Source organism: Balaenoptera acutorostrata, chromosome 2 (genome assembly GCF_949987535.1).
Source record: "Balaenoptera acutorostrata chromosome 2, mBalAcu1.1, whole genome shotgun sequence".
NCBI lineage: Eukaryota > Metazoa > Chordata > Mammalia > Artiodactyla > Balaenopteridae > Balaenoptera > Balaenoptera acutorostrata.
Window position 1 is genome coordinate 18,672,315 of NC_080065.1, and position 12,224 is coordinate 18,684,538.

Consider the following 12,224-nt stretch of genomic DNA (forward strand, 5'->3'; position numbering starts at 1 on the left):
CACTGCAGGTTTTTTTTTTTTAAAACACATATCTCTTAAGATACAAGATATGAATCTTTAATCACAGCATATTAGGAAAACAACTGCTACCACCATAATAAAACCAACTACCTCTATAAGCCTGCATTTTCGTTGTAAACAGCATTCTAAGTTCATATATCTTAAGTGTAAAGGATGTTTTTTTCCTTAGTATTAGGAAATGAAGGGCGATCAGTCACTGCTTGAGCATGTAAAATCTGTACAAATAATCAGGGCTGTGGACTAAGAATGCCTTCTGGCATGTTTAACCTGAGACCTGTGAGAGGATTTCTCTGAAGCTGAGAGTTTAAGGGCCTGGGGTAGGACAGGTCCTGCCAGGTGATGGAGATTCTCAGACAAAGGAAAACTGCCTGTTAGAAGATTGTGATACAGACGAAAATGTGGGATATTCAAAAAACAGAAAGCAATCCTTGTGGCTGAGCAGAGAGGGTGATGGGGAGGGATTTATGGCATGTGACCAGGGGAATCAATCCAGAAAGACATGTGTGGGGCTTGGAGGGTTTATTAAATATTTTGAAGCTTCTTGTAATGTCATTTGGAAAGTTTTAGAATTAATTCAGTAGAGAGAAATTAAACCAAACAAAATTAGAGTAGCACTGCGGGATAGAAGAAAGGGCAAGGACTTGGGACCATCACAATTTGGTGTGGATCTTGGCTCTACTACCTAAAAAGTTGAAGGCCTTGGTCAGATAATTAACTGGATTTCTTCAAGCCTAACATTTAACAAAATAGGTAGCAAAGAGAAATCAGAATTCATGATCGGATACATATTCATGAAGTCATAAAAACTATGACCTTGTATCTGACAAGAGCTTCATCTCGAGTGCAGACCTTAGCCCTATAATTCTTACAGTGTCAGATGCCAAAACCCAGGCGCGGGATTGGTTTTGTCAATATCTATCTTAAATGGTGAATGAAAAAACATAATATGGCTACATCTTAACAAATGCAGTGATGGTTTTTTGCTCATCAAGACCTCAGCAACCATGGCTGAAGAAAAATTGTTGTGGAATGAGTTTGATGTTAAACCTCATATGATTTGGGAAAATATAAATTTGTATGGTACAGAGCAGGAGACTTTTCTATCTCTGAAAGCAGGATTAATTATACAGTAAAACCCTCTATATGGATGTTAATATACCTATTTCAAAGTTACAACAATGGACAGATCTACATAACTGTAGATCTGCTCCAAAATGTGTAAAAATTTCCAAAGTGACTAAATAAGGATAGAAGAAAAATAGAAAGTAGAGATATCACTAAGTCCCTCTTACCTATAGGTGATAATAACACCAGGCTACCAGGAACGTACACTAGAGAGTTGTGTTAATTATCCCTCCCTCTCTCCTATATAGACAATATGTACCACCACCATAATAAATCCCATGACTTCTAGAAATTCACACACACACACACACACACTTGAAAATTGGCAAATGCTTTTATCAATACATTTACTTGCATAATGACATTTATTTGCATAATTTCAGACACATTATATATTGATTATTACAAAAAACCAAAAAAGGTTCAAAATAAAAAGATAGACAAAAAAAATCAATTGCAAGCCAAAAATATCATGTGTGTGTGAATGTGTGCTCAGGTGGTAAGCAGTAACAATGGTGGGTTTAGTTGTTACAGTAGAAAAGGTGGGAGTAGTAGTAGGAGCAATGGAGTTGACCATTAACAGTGGTTAAATAGGAGATAAGAGGCTACAGACAGAGGCTAAAGTTATGATTGCATGTGATCAAATTTACCTGCACCACATTGGAAACTGATCTATTACCTCATAGTCCAATACTACCAATTTGTCCAACAGCAAAGTCTCAGAAAAGAGCAAATGCCACTGCTGGTACTCAGAACCATGTCCAAACTGAAGAAGAGAAATGTCTACTTCTCTTCTATTCAACTCATCTTTAGGTTCCTGAAATCTTTTACTGCCTTGTTTGAACATTGGTGTGGAGTGAGAGCTGCTAGTAAGTAGAATAGGGCACCTCATAAGTAGAAATATAGGACCTGCTAAGTTTTCAGCTATAGGCTGACTTCAAGGTTATCCAGCAATTCGAGTTTAGCACCCAAAAGGAGAGAAAAGGGCTGACTATATCCTCATGGGACATAAATATGTTTGTGTGAGTGTGAATATATTGGATTGACAAAAAGTGCCTTCAGTTTTTAAGTAAAAATAAGACACATTTCTCATTTTCACCAAGAACTTTATTGAACAACGTATTCACCCTTTTGTTCCACTACCTCCTGACATTTTTCAGGCAACTTCATAATCCCATCTTCCCAAAATTTTTAATCTTTTTGAGCAAAGAACTGTTCCAGGTGCCTTTTACAGTCTTACAGGGAAATGAATTTTTTTCCATTAAGAGAATTTTGTAAAGACCAAAATAATGGAAATCTGAAGGTGCAATGTCTGGTGAATACGGCGGATGAATCAGAACTTCTCAGCCAAGCTATAACGGTTTTTGCCTGGTCATCAAAGAAACATGCGGTCTTGCATTATCCTGATGGAAGATTATACATTTTCTCTTGACTAATTCTGGACGCTTTTCGTTGAGTGCTGCTTTCAGTTGGTCTAATTGGGAGCAGTACTTATTGGAATTAGCAGTTTGGTTTTCTGGAAGGAGTTCCTAATAGAGGACTCCCTTCCAATCCCACCATATACATAACATCACCTTCTTTGGATGAAGACCAGCCTTTGGTGTGGTTGGTGGTGGTTCATTTTGCTTGCCCCACGATCTCTTCTGTTCCACATTATTGTACAGTATCCACTTTTCATTGCCCATCAAAATTTGTTTTAAAAACGGAACGTTTTCATTACGTTTAAGTAGAGAATCACATGTGGAAATATGGTCAAGAAGGTTTTTTTCCATTTAACTTACGTGGAACCCAAACATCAAAGCGATGGACATAACCAAGCTTGTGCAAATGATTTTCAGCACTTGATTTGGATATTTTGAGTATGTTGGCTACCTCCCGCGTGGTATAACGTTGATTGTTCTCAATTAATATCTCAATTTGATCGCTGTCAACATCAAGTGGTCTACCCAACCATGGAGCAGCGTCCAGTGAGAAATCTCCACACAAGACTTCGCAAAACACTTTTGACATGTTTGATCAGTCACAGCACCTTCTCCATACACTGCACAAATCATTTTTTGCCTTTCAGTTGCGTTTTTACCTTTCTTGAAATAATAAAGCATAATATGCCGAAAATGTTGTTTTTCTTCCATCTTCGATATTAAAATGGATACACAAAAATTCACCAATTTTGATGTCATTTTTAAAATGCATACTGATATGGCATCTGTCACATATAATCTAACAAAATTGTTTCAAATGAAGTTAAAAACAACAAAGTGCTACTAGAGCCATCTTACAGAAAAAAACAAATGAACCTCTTGGCCAACCCAATACTTAAAACTACAGAATAAGGCTTTTAACTTTTGATCATGGAACAACAGAAATAATTAATCATATATGTGCCCACAAATTAAATCACAGTTAAGTAAAAGTAGTAGTGATCAATGAAAACCAGATGAACAATAAAAGCAAAAGTAAACCTATTTTGCTACACATTTGTTACGGGCTTTTTAAAAACTTCTTGGACCCAGAAGTACATCAAACTTTAATTGTAAAACAGGTAATTTAGCTGTTAGCAACAACAAAAATTTCACAATACCTAAAATGTTCAAATCTGTGTTCAGAGGACAAAAAGATACTTTCCTGATTAAATGAGACAATAAAAAGAAATGATCTATGAAATTAAAACAAGAACAGATATGATGACAGTAAACAATATTTCAAATAAACCAGGGATGAATAAAGATGAAAGTTGAAATCTATTCATTGGAAAAAAAACTTAAAAAAAAAAACCCATTAGAATTTATTTAAAAAAACCTAAAATCTGGTTCTTTTAAAACAAGGATGATTAGCTATTTATAAAGATGAATGACAAAAATTAATATGTTCTAAGGAAATGAAGAAATATATTGAAGTGGTAAAGTAATTTGAACAGTGATTACTCTGAGGGAAAATATTTAATATTTTAGTTTATGCATTGTGGAAGTTGGAAATAGGATTGTTCAAAAACCTTTGTATTGTCTTAGGCACTGAGTTTTACGCAGAAAAATAATAAATATACCCTCTTTTCTGCAATCTTTCATACTGCTAATTTCATGCAGCTTAATTTCTTAAAGTATACAAAATAATTTAAAAGTTTTGTAAAAATTAGTATTTTATTATGAATTGAAAAAACAGGTAACAAAAATATTTGTGATTATAAAAATTAGTCTGGTTTTATTGTTACTGATGATTATGTTTTTGAATAAAACAAAGATAATTAATTTCAAAAATTTTCTGTGCACTGATAGAATCTAAACTTGAATGTTTAGATATTATACTCTTATTCTTTATCATCTGAATTACACCTAGGTAATTATATACCATTTTATAATAATTTATTGCATTGCATGAATGTAAGTATTGATTTATTTCAGGAATAAAAAAATTTAAAGATTCTGTTATTATTTCTATTATAGATTGTCTTCAACCATATATTTGTTAATTGATATAAATATCAATTTTCATAAATATATCATAGAGTCAAGTACTTTCTTAGAGATATAGTGCTTTTGATAAAGTTAAAAAATTTCTCAGCACAGATAAAACACCCTTGAATGATATGGTTTTTTTGTACCTATAATTGAATTTGCCCTTTCTTGCACTATTCTGTCTTTTTTAATTTTTCACCATTCCAAATGTGCCTTGTTATTTCCTATATGTAGCCATATGCACACATACATTTGGCCTGAAATCGTCATTTGGTACATTCTTTGTTGAGCCCAATCCAATCATTCTTTGCAGGAGGGATCCCAAACACACAGCCTTTACTTGGCCTGTCAGATGTATTTTGTTGACTTACCCTTTGGTTTCAAATAGTTTTAATTAGCTATCATCTTATATCTTTTATGATTCATCATATACACATTCATATATCAAATTTGTCTTGAAAAACTCAATTATCTGGTAAAATAGGGCCCTAATACCCTTATTACACCAGTACCTGTGGCTGAGAAGGGCTCCATTATGCTTTAGACCTTAATTCCCAACACTCTGCCTTAAGTATCACTGGTCATACATCCATGTTCATTCACAGTCTGGCCTCTGCAAGAATCTCTGAGTTTGTGACAAGACAGATTTAGGTGTTTAATGTCATTTCCTCAATGAAGTTTTGCATGATCTTCTTGGCTGGAGACTCTAGGAGAGTTTTCTGATGGGATTGCATGCCACTAATTGTGTGATGAGTCACAAAGAAAACTGGAATATTTCATCGGCATTAGGATATTGGAAAGAGCGTATGAAAGAGTATTTGAAACTTTCATGTTGATGTTGTCATTTACGTTTTAAAGCATATGTCTAAGTGAGGCATTCCATATTACTTCTTAGCATGAGGGAGTCAAGGAAGAGTGCAGACAGCAAGGGAGAGACAGGACCTGGGGCACATGCCCAAGGGTCTGTGGGTGGTGTGCTTTTGAGGTCCCAGGCTAAGACCAATTGGTCAATTCAAACCAAAATAAAGGAGTTTTGGTAAGCCCCATGGGGCTCGTATCTAAGGCATGCATCAGGAGAAGGCATTGGGAGATAGTGGATATGGTTGGTGGTTGGGGAAGTCACGTCAGGAACTTAGATTTGCTTGTGACTCTCCCGGCTGCTTTCCAGGGCATGTGCTTGTAAGAGGAGCTAGTGTCAGTTTAAGGTCACTGCAGGCCACTTGGCCAAAAAATAGGTGCTATGGATGGGATACACAAAAAATGGAGATACGGGGATTGTTGGAAAAAATAGATTTTTGTCTATGTTTCCTGGTTCTTACTTGTGGTGCCAGTGAATAATTTCATAGTAATAATATTACCTTAACTCTTAAGTGAACCTAACTAAATTTCTGGAACATTAGAAATACAGTCAGCCCTCCCTATCATTGAGTTTCCCATCCATGGATTCAATCGACTGCAGGATGCAAGGACCAACTACAGTAGGCCATTTTACATAAGGGACTTGAGCATCTGAGGATTTTGGTATCTGAGTGGGCTCCTGGAACCAATCCCCCCTTTACCAAGGAACGGATGTAGATAAAATTAATAAGGTAAGAGGTACAACAAATCATAAGAGAATATTATGAAAACTTATATGCCAACCTAGAAGAAATGGACAAATTTCTAGAAACATACAACCTGCCAAGACTAAATCAAGAAAAAATAGGCAATTTGAACAGACCAATCATTAGTAGTAAAATTGAATTTGTAGTAAAAAAAAAAAAAAAACTCCCAGCAAACAAAAGTCCAGGACTAGATGACTTCAGAGGAGAATTCTACCAAACATATAAAAAAGAACTTACACCTATTCTTTTCAAATTATTCCAAAAAGTTGAAGAACATGAAGCACTCCCAAATTTATTCTGAGGCCATTACCTTGATATCAAAAGCAGAAAAAAAAAAAACAACACTAAGAAAAAGAAAATTACAAGACAATATTTTAATGAATATAGATGCAAAATCATCAACAAAATATTAACAAACCGAATCCAACAATATATAAAAAGAATCAACTTATGTGAATACAGGAGAGTTACCACAAGGACTTAGATGCAAAAGATGGCTTCTGAGTCAGCATACTATCAGATAAAACACTGAAAGCATCATTAAGTTTCAATAATAATATTTGTATAGGACAATTGTGAGGAATTAACAACAAAATGCATATGGAAAAGCTTTGAAAAAATGTAAAGTTTTGAACTAACAGTAGAGGCTATGACCACACTCCTTATTCCGTTCAGAAACTACTCATCTATCCCAATGTTTGCAAATGTGGAGCAGGATCAGATATTCTCACTGATATTTTCAATTCCATTGACTATTTCTGGCGCTAATATATGTGTATGTGTATATATATATATATATATATATATATATATATATATATATACTTATTTTGTTGTAGTATATGAATTCCCAAACTATTGTGTTCATCAGGCTCAGGTTCAAATTTAGAAGAGGTATGAAAATATTTTAAAAAAATAGGAACTAAACTTAGGCTAACACAGAAAGCATTTATTGCTGCCAGTGGCGATTAACTTCAGGAAATGGAGAATTCTGAGAAAATGCAAAGTAAAAATAAAATAAAGAGAAAGAGAGAATATATTTGTTGGCTAGTAGCAGTAATCATGAAATATGATGAATACCAAATTCTACTTGAAAGGATATAATGTGGGAAACATAAAGAGGAGGAGTCTTGTGGAAATAGAAGTAGATGCATAATTCTATGTTTCTAAGATAAAGGGAGAAGCAAGGTAAGGTGATCATTTTTTTAAGGATGGGAAGAAAATTGTAGGGTCTCTAAGAAATAATTTATCAGTTTACAACTCTACATAAGATTTGTCTGATCTTTTGATCTTAGTTGAATAATGAAGTAAATGTTGGGTGAAGAAATAAAATCATGACATTTAAATTCACTAAAGTCTTAAAAATAAATTAAAACATTTTAAAGTTTTGTAAAGAAAACAAGCAATTCCTTATTCTACAAATGATAACTTGATAAGTAAGCAGTGTTTTTTAAATTAATTAATTAATTAGTTTAATTTTGGCTGCTTTGGGTCTTCATTGCTGTACGCGGGCTTTCTCTAGTTGCAGTGAGCGGAGGCTACTCTTCGTTGCGGTGCACGGGCTTCTCACTGCGGTGGCTTCTCTTGCTGTGGAGCACGGGCTCTAGGTGCACAGGCTTCAGTAGTTGTGGCTCGTGGGCTCAGTAGTTGTGGCTCACGGGCTTAGTTGCTCCGCGGCATGTGGGATCTTCCCTGAACAGGGCTCAAACATGTGTCCCCTGCATTGGCAGGCAGATTCTTAACCACTGTGCCACCAGGGAAGTCCCTTCATTGTTTTTAATAAAAGAAAGTGGTTGAGAATTTTAATATATAATAATTAATCCAGACCATAAATGAATGATACAATACACTCAAACTTTTAATATTAAGATCAATAAGCAAAACCTCATTTTATAACCTTGGCTAACAATCTCAACAGAAATAAGACATGAATAAAATATAATTATTTTATGAAATTTTGTTTTAATTCTTGTTTTTGGTAGTTATTTGTTCTTCAGGACAAATAAATAGTTTTATTTCCAAAGAATAGGTATAAAAGGACTTGTGGTTTTTTCACATTTTATTTGGCTTGAAGTGAACTGACAAAGCTAGATTATCAGGCATATTCAACTGTATAGCTTTTCAATAGAGTATAGAGTACGGAGTTCAATAGGAACAGACACGTTGTTAATGATTTCTTGTTAAACAAATGTCACTCTCCTTGCTGTGACATTTTGTTCATTCTTTAAGTAATACCTGTAGCAACAGAGAGGGGCAATTATCCCTCTATTAATTTGAATTAGTTTCATGCTCAAAGAGACATCTAAAATCCTGTGTTGGTATGTCTTTTTTTTTCTAGGGTACGTAATAAAATTAATTACTCTTTTGGAAATGCAAGTAATATTTAGACTACACAAGAGTACTTTTTCTGTTTCTTATAAATGTAAAAGAATTAAACTATATTTATACATATATGTAAATTATTCAGTGTATTACTTGAAGTAATTAAAAATGTCCCTGCCCTCAAGAAAGTGTGTGAAAGTTAATTAATTATTAGAGGATTGAGAGGGTACATTTTAAATGAAAATTGTTCTTATATATTCACATGTATGATGTATAGTTTATATTTACATGATATACTCAATTCCTGTGCCTATGTGTTGATAACAAATGAGAAGTGTGCACATAGGTAGAATAAACAGGTTGACTGAAATGGATATTTGAATCAAACGCCTGTGGCTCGGGCTTCCCTGGTGGCGCAGTGGTTGTGAATCTGCCTGCCAATGCAAGGGATACGGGCTCAAGCCCTGGTCTGGGAAGATCCCACATGCCGCGGAGCAGCTGGGCCCGTGAGCCACAACTACTGAGCCTGCGCGTCTGGAGCCTGTGCTCCGCAACAAGAGAGGCTGCGATAGTGAGAGGCCCGCGCACCGCGATGAAGAGTGGCCCCCGCTTGCCGCAACTAGAGAAAGCCCTCGCACGGAAACGAAGACCCAACACAGCCATAAATAAATAAATAAATAATTAAAAAAAAAAAAAAAAACGCCTGTGGCTCATGAAAACCATGCTTCAACACACTTCTTTTGGCTCTTAAAAGAGTTAGATAATGATTAAATTTCCCACATAAACTTCAAACAATGCTATACAACATGGTTTTCAAAATTTAGTTTCAGATGACATTTGACCAGTGGTACTTGTCAGTCTCTCCTGGTTACAAGTAAAATACCAAGGGGGGTGTGCGTCAAACATAAAACAAAAGCTCACCACCTGAAAACTAAGTGCAATAGTTGATATCTTACAATTTCAGGGGGAATTCCCCATAACAGTAAATCCTGTAAAAGTAAAAAAGTGCATTAATGAAGCAGAAGTGATACACAGCTCAAATGAGTGGACAGGCAATAGGCGAAGAGTGATAAAGTTACTTTGAATTTTGGAAAACATAGTCTCCACAGATAACAGGAGGTGAGCCGGAGAAAGGGATAGGCATAGCATCAGTGCCTGTGGAATTTAGAGTTTTTCATCATTGCCGGCTCTTCTGATTGTCAGAGAACTATGTCATGGGAGGAAGAGGAGAACGAAGGGAATTCAGTCCAGTAGAGCATTAGGAGTTGTGCAGCCGTGTGTCTAAGAAGAGAAGCAATCAATGCCCTGTGCTCAGAGAATAGCTCCAGCAACAAGGTGTGTACCTCTGGGTCTCAGGAGATTGGCGCCCGCCATCAACGGCCTGTTGGTGACCCAGCTCTGCTGCCTCTTCTGCTGCCCGCCCTGCCCCTGCCGCATCGCCACCAAGCTCGCCTTCCTGCCTCCAGGGCCCACCTACTCGCTGGTGCCTGAGCCCGAGCCCGGGCTGGGTGGGCCAGGGCCGCCCCCTCGGGAGCCTGCGGTCCTCGGCCGGCAACCCCCCGGGACGCTGGAAGCTCCACCTGCTGGAGCGCGCCGACTTCTGGTACAGCCAGCACAAGCTGGACAGCATAGAGGTCTTGGCGACCAAGAGCAGCCGGGGCAACGGCGTCTCCTGCATGTACGTGCGCTGCGTGCCCAGCGCCGGGTACATGGCTGTCTCCTCGCAGGGCAACGCGGTGGACCTGGGCCAGATGAGCAATTTCTACATCGGCCTGGGCACGTGCATCAACTGCAACATCTCCAACTACTCCGGCTGCGGCGTGAGCTTGGGCAAGCCCTCGGAGTAGAACCTCTATGCCGACAGCGGCCTGGCAGGCCCTGCGCATCAGGCACGGCATCAGCCCGGACAGCGCCGTCCTGTACGGGCAGAGCATCATCAGCACGGTGGCCACCGTGGACCTGGCCTTGCGCTACCAGCGCGCCATGGTGGTGCTGCCCTTCCCGCTCACCCCGGGCATGCTCATCGCCTTCCCCGACACCAAGAAGACCTGCTGCTGTGACTCGTTCCCCAACACCTAGAAGGTGTCCCAAGACGCTCTGTGTCTTTATTCCTGTCCTGCCCCTAGGTTCTTCACAACCTTTTTGTTTCTGTTTTTTTGTTTAGATTCCATATATATGTGTTAGCATAAGGTATTTGATTTTCTCTTTCTGACTTACTTCACTGTGTATGACAGTCTCTAGGTCCATCCACCTCACTACAAATCACTCAATTTCATTTCTTTTTATGGCTGAGTAATATTCCACTGTATATATGTGCCACATCTTCTTTATACATTCAACTGTCGGTGGACATTTAGGTTGCTTCCATGTCCTGGCTATTGTAAATAGTGCTGCAATGAACACTGTGGTACATGACGCTTTTTGAATTATGGTTTTCTCAGGGTATATGCCCAGTAGTGGGATTGCTGGGTCACATGGTAGTTCTAGTTTTAGTTTTTTAAGGAACCTCCATACTGTTCTCCATAGTCACTGTAACAATTTACATTCCCACCAACAGTACCAGAGGGTTCCTTTTTCTCCACACCCTCTCCAGCATTTACTGTTTCTAGATTTTTTGATGATGGCCATTTTGACTGGTGTGAGGTGATACCTCATTGTGGTTTTGATTTGCATTTCTCTAATGATTAGTGATGTTGAGCATCCTTTCAAGTGTTTCTTGGCCATCGTATATCTTCTTTGGAGAAATGTCTATTTAAGTCTTCTGCCCATTTTTGGATTGGATTGTTTGTTTTTTTGATATTGAGCTGCATGAGCTAAACAACTATCCTTTGAGAAGCCCACATAGGAAGAAGTGTCCTCAGGAGAGAAGCAGGTTTCTATGAGAGAAAGAACATAAAAGGGATGCCCAGAGAAAATGCTATGGAGACCGTTCTGAAAGGATGTATAGTGGAAACAGTTCAGGAATTTGAGACTCAATATTTGTTTTCTCTTTTCCCTTCTAGCATTTATTTTGAAATAAAAACATCACAAATGGAAACCTGATATATACAGGAAGGAACACATACATGTTTAGATTACTCATCTTCCATGTGCAATGAAAAGTACTTATTAATTACTGTTGGGGCATGCTGACACTCATGGTGGTTGATATGATTAGAAAGGAAAAAATCATAGAGATGTAAAATTTCTCTAATGAAAAAGTTTATCTGAATCAGGAGTTAAAATCAGATAGTCATCTCAATATAAATGAATAATCTTTATAGCAGGGTTTATCCATGTACATTTTGATAGGAGTATAAAGCTCCCAATACATCAGAAATTTAGTGTTTGAAGTTGATTAATTAGCAATTTAAATTTTAAAGTAAATTAAAACCCTGTAATTGAAAACTATACATTTTTAACTTAAAAAGACAAAGTAATGTTCATCATGAAGCAGTCAGACGAGTTCAAGTCCAGAGGACTGTGGGGATTCATTTCATGTAATGGATATTTTATAGACAGTTTTATTTTCTTTCAATGGCTTTATGGGAGATATTTCATTTTTCATTTCCCTTCATGTCAGTTAGAAAGTCATTAAATGAACATGTAATGATTCCTGATTAATATTTTAAGGCTCTAAATATTTTAACAATTCTGACAAAGCTATAAAACAACTTCTAATTATGTTAACATATAAAGGAAGGGGGAAAGGTGATAGAGC

The 12,224-nt window shown here is 37.1% G+C and overlaps 1 pseudogene; it reads left to right on the forward strand.

Moving 5' to 3' along the window:
- Positions 1–9,824: 9,824 nt before the first annotated feature.
- On the forward strand, positions 9,825–10,603 carry LOC103012723 (alpha/beta hydrolase domain-containing protein 17A-like; annotated as a pseudogene).
- Positions 10,604–12,224: the final 1,621 nt, after the last annotated feature.